The sequence below is a fragment of the Amblyomma americanum genome, chromosome 1 (assembly GCF_052857255.1).
Source record: "Amblyomma americanum isolate KBUSLIRL-KWMA chromosome 1, ASM5285725v1, whole genome shotgun sequence".
NCBI classification, from domain to species: domain Eukaryota; kingdom Metazoa; phylum Arthropoda; class Arachnida; order Ixodida; family Ixodidae; genus Amblyomma; species Amblyomma americanum.
The window spans coordinates 401,513,192-401,521,552 of NC_135497.1; positions in this window are offsets into that span (position 1 = coordinate 401,513,192).

The following is an 8,361-nucleotide window of genomic DNA, read 5'->3' on the forward strand; positions in this document are numbered from 1 at the left end:
GCTCAACTGTATATTAGTGGACGCACACAATTTCACTGTAAAAATTAGTGTACTCTCCATGACAACTTCTTTTAGTGTAGTCCATAATTTATACACCTGCACTTTTTTATTGCTTGTCAAGGAACCTTTGCAAAGCACTGTTTGCGGAAATGAACTTTTCTAGTGCCATACATTTATGTCGAGCAGTATTTTGATTGAATGTGTACATCTGCAGATTGCCTGCAGCATTACATAAACGACAACACTTCAGCATTGGTTTCCATCCTTGATAATGTGTAAAGTGTTGAAAATTACAGTAAAGTGCACATACCTTCAGCACTTTTGGCTTCAGAACTCTGTATATTGCTTGAGACACCTCAGATATAATTCCGGATATGGTATTATGTGCCACATAAAATGCAAACTGCAGCGACATTTCGCTGTTTCCTGAAAGAGAGAATGTGGGCATTAGTGTAATGTGGACAACTACATTTTCTCCAGAAGGGGATTTGAATATGTGGCATACACACACGGCAAAATTATCTGTTAACCCAGCTTGCAAAACACACCAGAAAATGGTTAAAAAAAAAACAAACTTCCCAGCTGTCCTTGCAAAGAAGTAGCATTCAATCACTGCACACCAGAGACAACTTTAGGTGCGAGTGCTGGCAGGTGCAGGTGCTGAGATGCCATTTAAAATGTAACCTGCAGAAAACGGCAACAAAAAATGCAGGCAGCAGATGCTTTTAACGCCAAAACTATGTTGCAGTGGTGAGTCCCGATCGAACTGTCAAATTCGTCTGCCTGGCTTGTTTCCCTAAACACAATTCAGCCCTTTTATTTTGTATCTCCCGCCATGATATTCTGCAGTAGGCCCTATAAATGCAGTCTATCGCACTGTTTAATTTTTTTTTATTCGCCACAATCGCTTTAATTGACTTCAATTAACTCACTCAGAAAACGTAATTAAAATGCTAGGCTGCTTCACACTAATTAGCATTAACAGCAATAATTAAGATGCTTAAATGCACGTGATGATCACTGTGCGCACTTATTACAGGGAACCGATTGCTGCTGATGCGCAAGTGGAAGCCCTTGAGGAATTTAGACATGACAGCGCTTGAACGGCAGCGATCGAGCAGTATGCTGCAAATCATGTCATTCAACTAAATTTCTTACGCGATTTTAGACATAAAGCGCAAATGGTAATAAACGTCGCCTCCAGCTCCGGCACCTGAATCTCTGCTGAGTTTAAAATGTGCCGGATGTCATAGCGTGCGACGCGCTCGATCGCTCACCTGTTGCAAGGTACCGTAGAGTAATGGCCAGCCGTTCTCCTGCCTGAATAGCTTCCCTGAAAGGCGTATCTTTCTTGGTGATGTGCGGCCTTACTTCACCAAGGAGGTCTTCAAAGGTGGCCGTGTCCATCCGTATCCAGCGGCGATACTTTTCGCTGTCTTCAAGGGCCAGCTCCCGCATCAGATTTTCATAGGCGCCCTGCTGTTTCCTGCGCTGCAGCCACGGCGACACCCAGGAAGTCCGCGGCTTCTTTGCAGGCGGCTCCTCCAACAGCTCCAGTATTACTAGAGCTGCTGTAGCAACAGCAGCCGCCGATTCAGCTTCCATTTCAGACGCGCGGAGATTGCCGGAGTGTGGATGCTTTGGTCGATGCCGAAGCGCAGAAGGGCGGCAGCGAGAGCGGAATTCCCCCGGGACGGTCACGTGACAAACTACCACTGCGGCGCGCCGTTTTCGTGATAACGCGAGAAGAGAGGGCACGGAGTCGGCCGATGGTTTCCGAGCGTTGTCTTGCTAGTGTGGCATGGGAGTTTGCAGACCATCGGCCAACACCTGTTTGGCGAGCGAGAGGGAGCCGACGCCGACAGTCGGCCGACTGTTTTCGTCGGCGCAGTGTGACATAGAGCCAGACATCACGACGACATGGTTTTGGCAGACCGAGTCGGCCGACTGTTGGCCTAGTGTGACAGGCCCTTTATTAGCTGTGTCCCGCCGTAGGTAGGGCGGCAGCTTCGTGGCCCTTTTGCTCCCTCTTCTGTTGCTGACTGGCGACGCGGACCGAGGATAGGTGGCGGTGTGCCTGAGGCAAGTCTGATTAGCTCCGAAGGGAGAGCGTGTGGATAGTCTCAATTGAGAGAGAGTGATGGCGCATTTGTTTTTGATTGAGTTTGTGTCGTTAACGAGACCCTGTGTTCTAGGCTAAGCCCAACCCACGGGGTAGTCCCTATCTCGCATGTTATTGTTGATTGGAGAATTGATGCTTAGGGCGGGCCACTGAAAATGACCGTCCTTAGTCCTTTGTTAAGTGCTTAAAAGCGCATATGAACGGATGCAGTCCATTCCAGTCTGAGCTGGGGCTCCATGCTTAGCATGTAACGTGATGCTACTTAGGCTCTAACCTGCCGGATCGATGAGTAAAGTAGCGCAAAGTTTGTTCTTTTGTGAATCCAGTTCTGATTTTTCCAGTTTTACTCTGTATATGTATGCTGTAAATATATGCTCTGCTTTCATCATCTACAAGCTCGCCTCCTGTCCATCTTCCAAGCCGAACGACACTAGAGGAAGGGTTCGTAAACCTTCCTCGAAGAAACAGTAGATTTTGAAATTCTACTGGCGCAGCACGACAGGCTTCGGCACGTCTCATCACCAAGGGCAGGCATCGCAGTGACAACCACAGGCCATCCGACACGGAGCAGCGAGGAGCTGTCAAGGGACGACTCTACCTCGGCTGCTAACGAAGCTGGTAGAGCGGATGCATCATTCGGGCTCTGGGTGACAGACATCAGAAGATCTGCGCCGGGTGAGTGGGATTTCTTGCGTTTTGTCGAGGTTAGCGTGGTTGCTACTCTGAAGGCTTAGGGTACAGGTGTGTAACACGTGACCAGAATGGAGAAAAATTTCAATCTTAAGAACTCCTTCAGTTCTAAATTAGGCCTAGAATTTAAAACGCTTCAAGGTGTTTTCTCAGAGGCAGGACAAACGACTATTCGCCGCCTTGAGTTGAAAATTCAGGAGCGGATGAGACAGATAGAAAGGGAGGAGCAGGAACAGCTAAAAATGCTCGAGCTGATTTATGCGAGCGGCGGGCAGCATGGCAATGCGTCTGATGGAAAGCGCAGAGACCATGCAGACTTAAGCCCTTAAGCTCAGAGTGTTGGTGCGGTTAATAGCGATTAAGCTAAAAATTTGGCGGAAGCAGAGAGCCAGAAAAAGGAAAAGGAACGGATTCACAGGCGCAGGAAATACCGACTGATTTGAACGGACGTAATGAATTTGTCCCCGAATGGAAAACTCTTTAATGTGTTACCCTATCAGAAGCAGGGCGGGATAATATTCGTCGTCTTGAAGTGAATTTCCGGGACCGAATGCAACAGATTGAGTGGAATGAAAAGGAAGAGCTAGGAAAGCTTCAGCTGGGGTATATGGGCGGCGGGCAGGATGGCACTACGTCAAAGTTCAAGGACAGAAACCATGCAGACCTAGGCCCTGATGCTCAGAGCACTGGAGAGGTTCACAAAGATTTCCCTGAAAATGTGACAGAGGCACTAGGACAGAATAAAGAAGAGGTCAGTGAGATCCAGATAGCAGAAGCCTCAGAGGCTCTACCAATTCAGATTGAAAAACAACATTCAGGAAAAGCAGCGCTCAAGATTGACCTATTGAAGGGCACTGAGAGTGAAATGGGGAGTGACCAATGTTGCGAAAACACGAACGGTAGATCCAGCGCACTTTCAGAGCGGCCAAAAACACAGCCTCAGCAATTGTTTCAGGACAAATCTAATTTTGAGCTGGTACTGGGGATAGAAAATGTTCACCACTCGAGTGAGACCAGGTGTGCTCAAAATGAGGTCCTCATGGGGAGCTTGGGTGACTTATTGCCCGCCAATGGGGCGTTAGTTCCGAAGCACAGTGGTAGCGATTCCACAGTCAGGCGCAATGACCTTGAAGAGTGGGCCGATTCGGCGACAGAGTTTGTAACACAGAGTGTCTCAGCAAAAGTGCTGAAATGTGCCACACAAAAATCCTTCAGTCGCGGCGCATTTTTCGGCGGTAGTCAGGATCACTTGAGGATCAAAGATGGCAGTCCGACAATCACCTCCAAACTGGATCGAATAGGTTGTGTGCCATCTCCGCCTCCTAAGCCGCCATGGAAGGGAGCCCGATATCCTGGCAGCGAGAGCCCGACGGTCAGCTTTTGTGGCAGGTCGAGTGGCGCAACCAGGTCGGCCTCGGCAGGTGTGAATGTTCCCATTCAGCCGACGTGGTTTGTGCACGGAAGTGTTTCGTGATGTCAAGACTTATACGCGAGACTATTATATGAGGACCGTCAGCCTGTGTTCGTGAGTGTTGTGCGGACTTGTGAACCGCTATGAACAATGTAATATTTGTGTGTGCTTCGAATGTGGACTCTGCGCAGTGCATGATGTTGCTGCCCGTTCAGTGAACTGTACAGCAGCATGCACCAATGTTGTGGTTGTTTTTTATTTATTGTTGCTTTGATCTGGTTCTCGAAAACTCGAGTACCCAGGAGAAACTGTGCCCCGGGAGAGCTGACATTCGTGAAGTGAAAGTGCTGCGGCCTCTTTGGTAATAATCCTAAACGAGCTGATAGCAAGCTCGGTTTATACTCTTAGAGGGGGCGTGTAAGGCCGCCGCTCTTTCCCAGCTGCGTACATTTGCAGGAAGCAGGACGCTGGCACACGCTGAAGCCGCTCCCCAGTATAAGCGAGAGCCCCCGAGTGCATACAGGCGAACAAAAATGGTCGCTTGAAGCACAGACCCCACCCCCTAACGACGTGGGCTATCGTCGGAGAGGCTCCCGCAGCGTCCCGTAGTGCCTCGTGAGCAAAAACGTATTTTCAGGTGGGCTGTGACGGACACCTGTCATGGCGGACAGGCAGTACTCACCAAGACCATGGGAAAACAGGGACGATCCTTATATGCTTTCCCGGAGCGACATTCAAACACCTTCATGCTTATTAGCTGCGTCCCTCCGTAGGTAGGGCGGCAGATTCGTGGCCCTTTTGCTCCCTCTTCTGTTGCTGACGGGCGACGCGGACCGAGGATGGGTGGCGGTATGCCCGAGGCAAGTCTGATTAGCTCCGAAGGGAGAGCGTGTGGATACTCTCACTTGAGAGAGAGTGATGGCGCATTTGTTTTTGATTTAGTTTCTGTCGTTAACGAGACCCTGGGTTCGAGGCTAAGCCCAACCCACGGGGTAGTCCCTATCTCGCATGTTATTGTTGAATGGAGAATTGATGCTTAGGGCGGGCCACTGAAAATGACCACCCTTAGTCCTTTGCTAATTAAGTGCTTAAAAGCGCATGTGAACGGATGCAGTCCAGTCCAGTCTGAGCTTGGGCTCCATGCTTAGCATGTAACGTGATGCTACTTAGGCTCTAACCCGCCGGGTCGATGAGTAAAGCAGCGCAAAGTTTGTTCTTTTGTAAATTCTGTTATGCTTTTTTCTGTTTAACTCCCTGGGTATTTATGCTGTAAATATATGCTCTGCTGTCATCATCTACAGGCTCGCCTCCTGTCCATCTTCCAAGCCAAACGCCCTTAGAGGAAGGGTTCCTAAACCTTCCTCGAAGAAACGAAGGAACTTTTGAAATTCTACTCTCCTTTTAGTGCACATAAAAATGGCCGCACGCGCTTCCCGCTACCATACCACCTCTCCGTCGTCTTCTAGTTGCCCGAGCGCTGCCAGCACAAACGTCCTGGCGAGTCTGGCTGCCAGCTGGCAGCCTGAAACCACCCAGCCAGCGAAAAACGAACGCATTCTGGGCAGCCACCGGAAATGCGCGGAGCAGCCCGCATTGACGAGATCCTGTCATCATGAAGTTCAAGGCAGTTTTGACGCCCAGAACAGTCGGCTGAAAGCAGCAGGTTACCCGACGAGACTGCGATCCAGTGTCGCAGAAGGGATTCTGCAAGCACTTATAGGCAAAAAATATGTCACAACGACATCAGAAGAAAGGAAGCGATGCGCGGTCATTCCTTACATTAATGGCATTTCCCACAGTCTCAAAAAGATAGGCGCAAGGGCTGGTGTAAAAGTGCTTATGTCAGCACCCAACAAATTAAGAAGTCTGTGCGCCAAAGTCAACAGCGAGCAAAGAAAAATCCATGCAAGAAAAAGCACCCAAAAAAAACATGCGAAATGTGTGAAAGGGGGTTTATAAAATACCTCTGTCATGCGGACGCACCTACATTGGTCAAACAGGGCGCTGTTCGAATGAACGGCTTCGAGAGCACAAAATATCCTTAAAGGGCGCCATCAGCAGTGAATTAGCAAAACATTGCAGAGAGCATGTTGCAGCTCAGCAACACAATGGTCATCACGTCATATTTCGATCAACGGACCAGGGAGATTGAAGAAGCCTTCAACATCCGACAAAAAAGCGACGTATGCGTCTGCATACCTTCAATTGCGCTTCGTGGCAGAAAAACTGATTATCTGCGTGCGTTTCCTTAATATTTTACCACGTGTACATCTGATTCGTTTGTCATGCTTGTCCTTTCTTATTGCACGAGCGAGATGTAATATATTCGACGAACGTGCGTTAAAAATCTGGTTGTTAGTCAGCGTCGATTCCCGCCTCTCTCTTCTTTGGTTTGTGGTGCGCTGCTCCCGCCACAAGAACATGAAATGTGCTAGCATTTTACACACAAAGGAAATTTGAATTCAAAAAGTTGCCTGATTTCGCCCATATAACAGGAAAAGCAGCTCAATACAGATGTCATTTCAGTTTATTAGATGTGCTCTTTGCATTTAAATGAATACAAAGGGGAGACGCATATGTATGCACCATTTAACACACAATGTACGGAGCACTACGGCACCAGCATATAATAATGGCCAAATTTGTCTCTAGCTGTAAGAAATCTGAAATAATGAAGCAATAAAAACATAATACAGCTGAGAGTTGATGCACCTTAAGCAAACATTCTAAAGGGTACAAAAGCATATATGCACATGCAAAAACAAACGTGTGTAAAGAGCAACCTGGGTGTCAAAAAAAAAGACGATATGACGTACGATACAGATACACGGATATTCGGCAGGGTGATACCTCCCTCTCGCACGAGCCTCGGAGTAAGCTTGAGCGTGTTATCAAAACAGGAAAAAATATTAATTCTACCAGGCGAAAATAAAAAACGAGCATAAACCAACATACCTTGACGACGTTGCCAACGAAAACCCGGGGATGAATTAAAATGCTGCTACCATATATATATATATATATATATATATATATATATATATATATATATATATATATATATATATATATATATATATATAAGAGAAGTGGGCACTTCTACAAAGACACTTTTATTTATCAACGTTTCGACCGCGGTGCGGTCTTCTTCAGTCCTGAAGAAGACCGCACCGCGGTCGAAACGTTGATAAATAAAAGTGTCTTTGTAGAAGTGCCCACTTCTCTTAAATCTTTATTCTGCGGAGCCAACGCAACCTACGTTCGTAACATATATATATATATATATATATATATATATATATATATATATATATATATATATATATATATATATATATATATATATATATATATATATATATATATAAATTCAACGCAGCCTTCGGTCCTGCGCCTTCTCACGGCACAACGAACGCTCAGACATACGCGTTACATCCTCGTTACACCCCCGTTTTATTTTCTTGTGACTAAGTGCGGAGGTAAGACTCCTTAGAGCCGTATGGAAAGGGGGGACGTCTTGAGTATAGCAGCCCTGGCGCGCCGCACCCATTGTACAGCAGACCGCGCGCGGCACAATACGGCATGGGAGCTAGGCGAGATCAAGGTGATCAAGGCACTAGTAATCCGGTGGGGGTGGGTTGGGAGTCAGCGAAGCGAACACAACACAAACTATACCACTGCGACAGGACGGGAATGTAGGTAGAGCAGGTTAATCCATGGGCACTCGCAGCAAGAGTCTGGTGGGCTTCCGAAGACCTTTCCCGCCTATGACCGCAGTCGACGGCCACGCTGCCACCAACAACACGCCACAGTCGTCGGAGGCGCTCAGGAATGCAGAGTGCGCGCTAGGAATCGCCCATTGCCTCGAAATCCGCTGCCGCGAACGACGCCTGTAAGAGCGCCATTATGGTGTAGGGCCGTGAAGCTGCGCAAAAGACTTGCGATGCGCCGCGCGCCGCTGCACCAGTTCCAAAAGGAATTATGTGGGCATGCCGAGGTGCGCGGGAAAGCTGCCATGAATCCGTAGGTACGAATTTCACGACAGCCCAGTGATGAGAGCAAGAGCTGCCGCGCGCTGGGGCTTGTGCGCGAGCGGCTAGGGGCTGCGCGAATACGTGTGCGCAAGATGGCTTCCGTC